This window comes from Vicugna pacos, chromosome X (assembly GCF_048564905.1).
Source record: "Vicugna pacos chromosome X, VicPac4, whole genome shotgun sequence".
Taxonomy (NCBI): domain Eukaryota; kingdom Metazoa; phylum Chordata; class Mammalia; order Artiodactyla; family Camelidae; genus Vicugna; species Vicugna pacos.
The window spans coordinates 42,770,826-42,782,515 of record NC_133023.1 but is presented as its reverse complement, the minus strand read 5'-3'; positions in this window follow the sequence as shown (position 1 = coordinate 42,782,515).

The window sequence follows — 11,690 nt, the reverse complement described above, 5'->3', positions numbered from 1 at the left end:
GAACACCTTTATATGGGAACACCTACCTGCTTATAGCATTGTAGATCTGGACTCTGGCTCTTAGAGTAATTTCGGTGCATTCTTTTCTTCTCTCCCTATCTCTCTTGGTTTCTTTGGGACCCAAACAACCTCTCTGACCTCTTAACAATTGAAATATCTCTATTTTCTAGATACATCTTTAAGAATCTTTAGATCTGAGTGTATCTTCTTTTCCCCTTTCATCTCTGGTTAGCTTGTTCCCCAAGATTGCATTTTCCTAAGAAAATCCCGCTTTCCCCAGCTTAAATAGCATATCTTCTTGGATCTTTTTTCTTTTACTCTATCGCTGATCTTGTTCTGACAGTAGGACCAAAGCTTATTTTTATTTTTCTAATGTTTTATTATGGGAAATTTCAAACATACACAAAATTAGAATATTATAATGAACTACTATAAGTAGCATAATGAATTACTCAGATTCAACAATTATCAACATTTTGCTAATTTTAATTCATCTATTCATATATTTTTCTGGAATATTAAGCAAATATGAAACATCATATCCTATCACTCACAAATAAACTGGTATGAACCATTATTTTTAAAGAAATCCAGTACTTCTTTGATTTTGTGAACAAACCATATTCCTAGAGAAGGTGGTTTTTAAAGTCTTTTGTTTGGGCTTCGGAATTTTAATAACCTTAAGACATGTTTCTCCAACTAAATACAAGAAGATGCTGTACATGGTAAGGGCTCCCATTTCCCAATCTGTATCTTAGTAAAAAAATCACCCGCCTTAAGCCTATAGTCTGGGTCTTTAAAATCCAAAGTCATGGTCATGGCTCATGTAATTAATAAATCCAGAGTCAACCTGACACCATGTGGGGGTGGTGTGTGTGTGGTAGGGTGAGTCTAGAAGTCTGTGGATGTGCCATAAAAATTCAAGACAGCAGTTTCTCCATAGTTTTTTCCTTGCCTCGAGAAGAGAATGCAATTCAAGTCAAGATAGAGAAACAGCACTGATGGAATGCCACCTACTGAATGTAAAGATATAATCTTACTTCTTAGTACTTTGCAATTCACCTGGAATTTAGTTATTTTGCAATTAAAAACCCCAGCCTATAGTCCTGGCTGAGAAATAGGGAAAAGGGAGCAAAAAATTTTCAGCCCTCTGATGCTGTTCTGAAGCTGTCTTGAAGTGAAACTTAACTGGTACCAAAATATTCTTTTCTTGATACTTTAATCCCTGCCTCTGCCACAAAAGCATGCACAGTCTGTTCTTACTAGGGTCCACTTGGGTCCACCTACTTCCAGACACCAGCCACAGTTCTAAGTTCGAAAACCTGTGAGGCCTGTGCTTTCTAAAGCTGTTGTCTATTAGAAGCAGTTGCGTGCCTGCAGACATCAATCATAATATAAACTTCTGCAAACTCCCAAGTCAATGATGTGCATGGCCAGTGCTTTCTAAGGCCTGCCCTTATGAAAGAAAAAAATAGCAGTTGTAAAACCTGTGCATACCGTCCACTGTACGCCCACAAGGGAAAATGCCTTCTTCAAATGTTACTCCAGATCTCAAATGCCAGTCATTGTATCCATTTCTTAAAGTTTCTCGACCCATGAGGTCTCTCTAAAGGTCCTATAATCACCCTAACTTTTCCCCTGAATTCCAAACTAATTAAGAAATATATATATAGGAATCAAAGAGGGATCAGAATATTGAGATTTCCTATTGACAAGATTAGTTTGGAGAATGGGTCTGTGGCCTGCAGCCTGAGTCAGGTTTTCAACTTTTTCATCCCAAGCCTAGACCTTCCTAAGAGAATAGATGGGTCTGTACAGCAGATCCTCATCCTGCTGAGCTCACCCTAATGGGGCTGACATGGAGGGGCAGAGAGGAGGACACAGGCATGCAATGAACAAGGGAGCTCTGAAAAATAGAGAGCAAGATGCTCAGCAGGAGCTGAGCAATACGCTTTTGATGACATTTTGGAATCTTACCCATCAGTCACTGTGGGGAGGAGGTGAGTGAAGACAGAGGTAGTGCAGGGGATTCTGGGAAGCTCTCTTTCCCAATACTCCCAAGAGGGCAAAAGTTTCTAATTCAGTACAGATGGGAATACTAGGAAGGGAAATATCATACAATTAATAAATATGGTCAAAGGAGAAGAACCAAGAAAAGGGATCCCTCCACAAGAGGCCAGGACTTTCCCCAGTGGCCAGCCTTCCATCCTCACTGCATGACTTGAACAAACTAGAACACAGTAATGTGTGGAAATGAGTGCTCCAGTGCCCAGTAGAAATAGTGGAACCTACTAGTTTCACCGCATGAACACCTCTTAAGGATCTTGCCTGATTACTGTGGCCATCTGGAGGAGAGAGAGAACCTTAAAGCTAATTTAAGCCTAGTTATTGGTAGGTTGTTTTTTTTGCCCCAAATGGCAGAAGATATCAAGCCCAAATGCAAGACAGAGGATAAGATAACTTAAAACAGAGCTTGCAAATGAGGTATCACCTCACACCAGTCAGAATGGCCATCATTCAAAAGTCCACAAGTGACAAATGCTGAAGAGGCTGTGGAGAAAAGGGAACCCTCCTACACTTCTGGTGGGAATGCAGTTTGGTGCAGCCACTGTAGAAAACAGTATGGAGATTCCTTAAAAGACTAGGAATAGACTTACCGTAAGACCCAGGAATCCCACTCCTGGGCATATATCCAGAAGGAACCCTACTTCAAAAAGACACCTGAACCCCAATGTTCATAGCAGTACTATTTACAATAGCCAAGACATGGAAACAGCCTAAGTGTCCATCAACAGATGACTGGATAAAGAAGCGGTGGTATATTAATGCAATGGAATACTATTCGGCCATGAAAAACGACAACATAACGCCATTTGCAGCAACATGGTTGCTCCTGGAGAATGTCATTCTAAGTGCAGTAAGCCAGAAAGAGAAAGAAAAATACCATATGAGATTGCTCATATGTGGAATCTAAAAAAAAAAACCATAAATACAAAACAGAAACAGACTCATAGACATAGAATACAAACTTGTGGTTGCCAAGGGGGCAGGGGGTGGGAAGGGATAGACTGGGATTTAAAAATATAGAATAGATAAACAAGATTATATTGTATAGCACAGGGAAATATATACAAGATCTTGTGGTAGCTACAGCAAAAAAAATGTGACAATGAATATATGTATGTTCATGTATAACTGAAAAATTGTGCTCTGCACTGGAATTTGACACAACATTGTAAAATGACTATAACTCAATAAAAAATGTTTTTAAAAAACAGAGGTTGCAAACTGATAACTTGCTGAACAGTTTCAGTCCATAGATATATTTGATCTGGCCCATAAGAATTTTTAAAAATATTTTAAAATTACTTGTCAGCATATAATAAGAACTCAGATTTTATGGCTTCTTCAGAAAAGGTGGAAGATTCTGGCCTTGTGGATGTGCATTTCTATATGGCAAAATCAGCTGGACGGAGTAGCCACTGCTTCTTTTAGGACAAGGCAGTGTCTCTGTGTAGGCTTTTGTGTGACCTGCCTAGCCCTTGCCTACATTTGAGTTTGAGATCTCTGATTTAAACTGACCAGCATTAGAGACTGTGTGTGATCTGAAAGACATGCAAATCATCCATCTCTGTGAGTGTTTAATCATGTCAGAGCGAGTATTTGGCAATATGGAGAATGCCAGGGAGGCGTGTGCCAAGAATCTGACCATCCATCAGGAGGGGGAGGGATAAGAAGACATCTGTCTATGTTACGAGGATGGAGAAATTGCTATGAAAGGCAGGAGAAAAGAGGGCCACAGCCCGCAGTGTGGTGAAGCAGGCTAGGCTGGAGCAGGTGACAGCGGGAGTCAATTACAGCCAAGTGTTGCTAGGGCAACTCAGGCTCCATGAACAGCCTGGAGGGCCTCTGGCCTTCTCGCTGCTAAGGCAGCTGATTTAGGAAGCCGGAGCTCTGAGGTCAGGGAAGCTTATGAGGAAAAAGATAAGGTTGCAGAAGCATTGTCCTGGTTTAGGGCTCAAGTCTCAATAGTACATACGAAGGGAACCACAACATCCCACACACAGCTGCTGGTGGCTGCTCTAAAGGCCTCTGAAATTGAGAATCATTGCATCTCCCCTCTTAAGGGCACCTTTTTCCAAACTACAGGTTGTAACAAATTGCTGGGCTGTGAAATTGGTTTAGTGGGACGAGATCATGATTTTTAATGAAAAAAAATGAGTGCAACTTAAAAAAAACAACACAGTGCTTTACACACAGTAAATACCATTTTGTGAAATGCTGGCTTCAGATCTGTGTCTGTGCCTGTGTGCACAGGTGCGCGTGTACTGAGTTGTGATGTCAAATATGTTTCTTACTGTGTGAATTGAGCTTAAAAAAATTTGAGAGTCCCTGTCACAGGCTAAAGAGTGAGTCACTGTGGCCAGCTGACTGGATGTGCTGAATTTGGCATGTCCAGTGGATTTTTTCTTTTCTTTTTTTTTTCTCTTTTGTTTTTGTTTTTGCTGTTGTGAGCAATAATGGCAGATGCAGGCCGATTATAGCCTTCTAAGGCAGACTCTCTGGTAGCAGGAAAAAAAAAAACACAGGTAACATTGGGCCAGCTGGGAAACAGGTTTCGGGGTGTGGCTTCTCAGGAGAGACACAACTCCACCTGGCTGCTCCAGACTCTCCCCCTGGGAGTGGTAGCACCACAGGTGAGTATGCAAATGAAACCAAAAGGAGAGCCTGCTCTGCAGTGTTGGACCCAAAATCTGTTCTTGTCCAAAATTTTCCAGGGTTTCTAGGAGCAACACCATTCCCATCATTTTTGGTATGGCCCACACTGTTGGTACCCTACCCAATGGCCATCTTTCACTTTCTTCCGCTCTAATACAGCCCCTATTTTTGTGACTATTTAGGGTGACCTTGTGTATCATGGGAGCTGGGATTCTCAAATGAAGACTTACCTACAAAATGCCAGCCCCTAATTTTTATTATATTCAAAAGACATAACAACTACTCAGTCAACTTGTTACAAAAGTTTCTAAACATATAATTTCAATTTTTGCACCTGGTTGGTAACCAACAGTTTGCAGACTAGAATCAGTCCAGGGGTCACACTGAGAGTGGCACTGGTCTGAGGCAACTGATCATAGTAGTTCTATTTCCCTTGCCAGATGATTGGGCTCAGCTAGGGCATGAGACATAACTTCTGACCATTGAGATAAGAGGGAATATCTACTGGGGGCTCCTGGACTTAATAAGGGACACACGACAGTTATGTTTTTCCTTCCAGCCTCTTGATTTTACTGTGTGACCATGTGATGACTGAGTAGCTACGGCCATCTCGGGATCATAAGGTGAAAGACAAATAGGCTGAGGCTAATGGAACAGGATGGAGTAAAAGTGGGTACTTAATGATGTTGCTGAACTGCTGAATAACTTACTCCTGAATCCTTCCATGTCTGAGAGATAATAAAATGGCTTTATTGGTTGATCCACTTTGTGTTGGCCTTGCTGTTACTTTCAAGTGCAAGAATTCTAATTGATGCACCTTGCAGAACATGACACAGTTAACTAGTTTGAGTGTAGAGGTCTAACTGTACTTAGGATATTTCATAGCGCACTTAGAATTCTCAGAAGAAATTATACAAATAAAAAATGGTGAAACAAAGCTGCAATTGTATACTGACCTACCAAACATAGCATGTGTCATTCTAATTTTAGCATCATTTTATGTACTTTATTTTTAATTAACATATAGTAAATTTGATTTTTTGTGAATAGTTCCATGAATTTTAATGCATGCATAGATATGTGTAACCACTACCGTAATCAGAATACAGAACACTTTCATCGCCCCATAAATTCCATCATGCTATTGCTTTGAAGTCACACCCTCCCCTACTCCAAACCACTGATCTGTTCTCCATCTCTATAATTTCTCCTTCAAAAATGTCATATAAATGGAAGTATACAGTATGGAATGTTTTGTGATCACCTTCTTTCACTCAGCACAATGCCTTTGAGGTTGACTCAAGTTGTTGTATGCTCATTCCTTTTTTATTGTTGAGTAGTATTCCATTGGATGGATGTACCAAAGTTTGTTTACCCATTCATCTCTTAAAGGATATTTAAGTTGTTTTCAGATTTTGGTGATTATGAATAGAACACAAGTTTGTGTGAAAGTAAGTTTTTATTTCTCCTGGGTAAATAACTAGGATTAGGATTACTGGGTCATATGGTAAGTGTATATTTATAAGACATTACTTAATTCTTTTCCAGGGTGGCTGTACCACTTTGTATATAAGAGCAACATAGCAATATAAGAGAGTACCAAACATTTCTCTGTGTTTTCTTCTAAAAATAATATAGCTTTATGATTTACATTCAGATCTATCATCCATTTTGAGTTAATTTTTGTATGAGGTGTGAGGTTTAGGTCAAGGATTTGTTTTATATATGGATGTCCAATTGTTCCAATATCATTTGTTGAGAAGACTGCCATTTCTCCATTGAATCCTTTGAACCTTTGTCAAAAATCAGTTGACTGTATTTGTGTGGGTCTATTTCTGCATTCTCTATTCTGTTGCATTTGTCTATATGTCTATTGCTTCTCTAATACCATGCTGTCTTAATTATTGTAGCTATATAATAAGTCTTTTTTAGAATTGAAGTTTAGTCAGTTACAATGTGCCAATTTCTAGTGCAGAGCATGTCCCAGTAATGCATATATATATACATATATATTTGTTTTCATATTTTTTCTCATTAAAGGTTATTGCAAAATATTCAATATAGTTCCCTGTGTTATACAGAAAAAAATTTGTTTTTTATCTATTTTTATATATAGTGGTTGACATTTGCAAATCTCAAACTCCCAAATTTATCCCTTCCCACCCCCTTTCCCTGGTAACTATAAGATTGTTTACTATGTCTCCAAGTCTGTTTCTGTTTTGTAGATGAGTTCATTAGTGTCCTTTTTTTTCTTTCTTTTCTTTTCTTTCCTTTTTTTTTTTAGATTCCACATATGAGCGATATCATGTGGTATTTTTCTTTCTCTTTCTGGCTTACGTCACTTAGAATGACGATCTCCAGGTTTATCCATGTTGCTGCAAATGGAACTATTTCATTTCTTTTTATGGCTGAGTAGTATTCCATTGTGTTCCCTCTGGATATAAGCCCAGCAGTGGGATTGCTAGATCATGTAGTAAGTCTATTTTTAGTTTTTTGAGGAATCTCCATACTGTTTTCTGTAATGGCTGCACCAAACGATATTCCCACCAGCAGTGTAGGAGGATTCCCTCTTCTCCACAGCCTCTCCTGTATCTATCGTTTGTGGACATTTTAATGATGGCCATTCTGACTGGTGTGAGGTGATATCTCATTGTAGTTTTGATTTGCATTTCTCTGATAATTAGCAATATTGAGCAGTAAGTCTTAAAATCAGGTGGTGTGATTCCTGCAACTTTAGCAATATTTTCAATATCATTTTGGCTATTCTACTTCTACTTCCTTTGCTTTTCCAAATAAATTTTAGAGTGAACTCATCTAATATACAAAAAATCTTACTGGGATTTTGATAGGAGCTGCACTAAATCTACAGATAAATTTAGGGAGAACTGACGTATTTAATAGGTTGAGAGTTTCAGTTCATAAAAATGGTATGTTTCTCCAATTATTTAGGCCTTGGAAATTTCTTTCATCAGAATTTTGCAGTTTTCAGCATAAATACCCAGAACACCTTTTGTTAGATTTTTACCTATTTCATTTTTTGTAGCTATTATAAACAGTATTGTTCATTGCTAGTACATAGAAATGTGATTGTTTTCTGTATGTTGATTTTGTATTCTGCAACCTTACTAAATTCATTTATTAGTTCTAGTTGTGTGTGTGTGTGTCTCTATATATTATTTGTGACTGTGTAGACAATCATGTCATTTGCGAATAGGGACAGTTTTATCCCTCCCCCTTCTTTCCTCTCCTCTCCTTCACTAACTGCCCAATGTTAAGATGCCTAATGTGTATGAAATATAAGATTGGAGGATAAGTAGTTATTATAGGTCATGTGCCAATTACTCAAATTGCTTAGAAGTCATTCTGTAATAAGGTAATATAAATATCATCATATGTAGATGATATCATGTACTATGAAAAATGATAAAACTATAATAAAAATCTTTAATAATAAATATTACAAAAATACCAGTACTCAGTGGCAGACACTGTTCTAATAATTGTACATAAATGAACTTGTAATCACAGTCTTATGATGTGGGTATTATTATCCCCATTTTACAAATGCAAAAACTGTAAATGGCGGAGCTGGGTACAAACCCAGGTAGTCTGGCTCCAGAGCTTGCACTCTTAACTATTACACAGTGGAACATAAGATTCTAGAAATGGACTTCAAAATATCTGAGGTAGGGGAAGCTTTTCAAAGCTTTTCATATATGCCAGCTATTATAAATGAAATGATCAATAATTTGATAATACAAAATATTTTAAATTTGTATATTCTAAGAAACAAATTTACAAGATTAAAAGACAAACAACAAACCGAGGAAAATATTTCTGACAGGAAGACAAAGGGTTATAATCCACAATATGAAAAGAGCTATTCCATTTTTTCATCAGGTTGTTTGGGTTTTTGTTGTTATTGTTGTTGAGTTGTTTGAGTTCTTTATATAGTTTGGATACTTACCCTTTATTGGATATATTATTTGCAAGTATCTTCTCCCATTTGGTAGATTGTCTTTTTGTTTTGAAGATGGTTTCCTTTGCTGTGCAGAGGCTTTTTTAGTTTGATGTAGTCCCATTTGTTTATCTTTGCTTTTGTTTCCCTTGCCTGAGGAGACACATCCAGAAAGATATTGCTAAACCTATATCAAAGAGCATACTGCCTCTGTTTTCTTCTAGGAGTTTTATGGTTTCAGGCCATATATTTAATTCTTTAATCCATTTTGAGTTGATTTTTGTGATGGTATGAGATAGTGGTCTAGTTTCACTTTTTTTCCCCACAAGTTCAGTTTTCACATTATTTGTTAAAGAGACAATCCTTTCTCCGTTGTATGTTCTTTGCCCCTTTGTTGTAAATTAATTGTCCATATATGGGTGGGTTATTTTCTGGGTTCTCTTCCATTGATCTATGGATCTGTTTTTCTGCCAATACCATGATTGATTACTATAGCTTTGTAATATAGTTTGAAATCAGGACGTGTGATACTTCCAGCTTTGTTCTTTTTTCTCAGGATTGCTTTGGCTATTTGGGGTCTTTTGTGGTTCCATATAAATTTTAGAAATTTTGTTCTGTTTCTGTGAAAATTCTCCTTGGGATTTTAATAGGGATTGCATTGAATCTGTAGATTGTTTTGGGTAATATGGACATTTTAACAATGTTAATTCTTCTAGTCCATGAGCATGAAATATCTTTCCATTTATTTGTGCCACTATGGAAAATAGTATGGAGATTCCTCAAAAAATTAAGAATAGAACTGCCATATGATCAGCCATTCTACTTCTGGGTATTTATCCGAAGAGTACAAAAATATTAATTTGAAAATATATATGCACCCCTATGTTCATCACAGCATTATTTACAATAGTCAAGATATGGAAACAAGCAAAGTGCCCATCAACAAATGAATGGATAAAGAAGATGTGGTGTATATATACAACAGAACACTACTCAGCCATAAAAAAAGATGAAATCTTACCATTTGCGACAAAACAGATGAATCTTGAGGGTATTATGCTCAGTGAAATAATTCAGACAAAGACAAATACTAAATGATTTCACTCATATGTGGAATATAAAAAACAAACAAAACAAAATAAATGAATAAACCAAACCAAACCAAAATGAACACATATATACAGAACAGAGCAGTGGCTACCAGAGCAGAAGAGGCAGGGGTGTGGGTGAAATTGGCAAAGGGGTTAACTGTATGGTGATGGATAGAAAATAAGTTTTTGGTGGTGAGCACATTGTAGTGCATACAGAAGTAGAAATACAATGTATGCGTGAAACATAATGTAAACCAATGTTACCTCAATAAGAATTTTTAAACAAAAATTTTAAAGACAGCTATTCCTAATCAGCAAGAAAATACTAAATTCAATAAAAACATGGGCAAGCAACATAAACAGGCTACACATTTGAAAAACAAAGAATACAAATGGCTAAGAAACAAATTAAAAGTGCTCAACTTTACTGAAAATCAAAAATATGAAAATGAAAGCAATGTCGTATCACTTTGTGTCCATCTAGGAAAGAAAAAAGTGAGCGAAAATGCACAGCTTTAGCAAGGGGATGGGGGAAAAACATTCTCACACTCTGGTATCACGAATATAAATTTGTATGATCTCTTTTAGAGGGCAGGTTGGTAATAGCTATCCAGTTGTAAAATGTGCATACCCATTGCAGCAGTTCCATTTCCAGGTGTTTGTCTTATGGAAGCACATACATATGCAAAGCTATTTACAAGGATGTTCATTTAGCACTCTATAATAATGAAAACCACCCTATGCAACTAATTCAAAAATAAGGTAAATCTTTAAGTATTGACATATTAAGAAACCCATAATCTATTGTTACCTTATCTACTTATTTTTGAAGATCCTCAGGAGATTTTTTTATAGGGTGACTATTACTTAAATTAGTATATCTCTGTAATCCGTAAAATGGGCATAATCATAATACTTGCCTCATAGGGTTGTTTATTCATTCATTCCTTCAAAAGATATTTATTGAACAGATACAATTGTCAGGCACTGTGCTAGGTGCTGGGATATAAATATAAATAAAACAGACATAGTCCTTGCTTTCGAGGAGCTCACCGTCCACTGTAGGGTGTGTGTGTAGGGTGTTTGTATGTCTGTGTGTAGTAGAGGGGAAAAGACATTAATTACACAACTGTACAACTGTCTTGGATGTCTATAAAGTAAAACAGCAGAGTATCATGAAAGCGTATCACAGGGTGCCTTGTTTTAGAGGGATCAGAGAAGTGACGGTTGAATTTTAAAAAGATAATGATGGGCCAGGCACTTTGTATAAATGCCCACTCCAGAGATTAGTTTAAAAAGAATAAAGTAGATATATATACACTGACATAGAAAGAATGTCAAGAATATATTAAGTCAATAAAGCAAGCTGTAAAACATATATAGCATGATTCCTTCCCTTTTTATGGTTTAAAAAATCTGTTTTATAAGAATATATATATCATGTATAGATAGAAAAAGATCTGGAAGAATGTATACCATACTAACAGTTGTTAACTCTATTTGAATAATTTATGTCTGTCTGACATTCTGTAATCAGAAAAAATAATAAAAACATGTATATATATATATATAAAAAGAGCAACAGCATGAATGTTAGAAATATTAATATTCATGGCAAAGAGTTTTAAAAAGATAAAGGGAGATATAAAAGATACTAGCTACCAAGAATATCTTCCATCATAAACATATATTCCAAATGATATTCCATTAAAATATATAAAGAAAACAGGAAAGCAGATAAGTTATATCCTATAAAGTTTTTTAAAAAGAAACCTATGCAACCCTTGTGAAAACTGATCATGTACTATAAGTCACAAATGAAAGCATAATACATTTCCAATAGTAGGCAACATAAAAGCCACATTATTGGACCACAGTGCAATACAACTAACTTCTAACCATAAAAAACACCCCCACCTCCA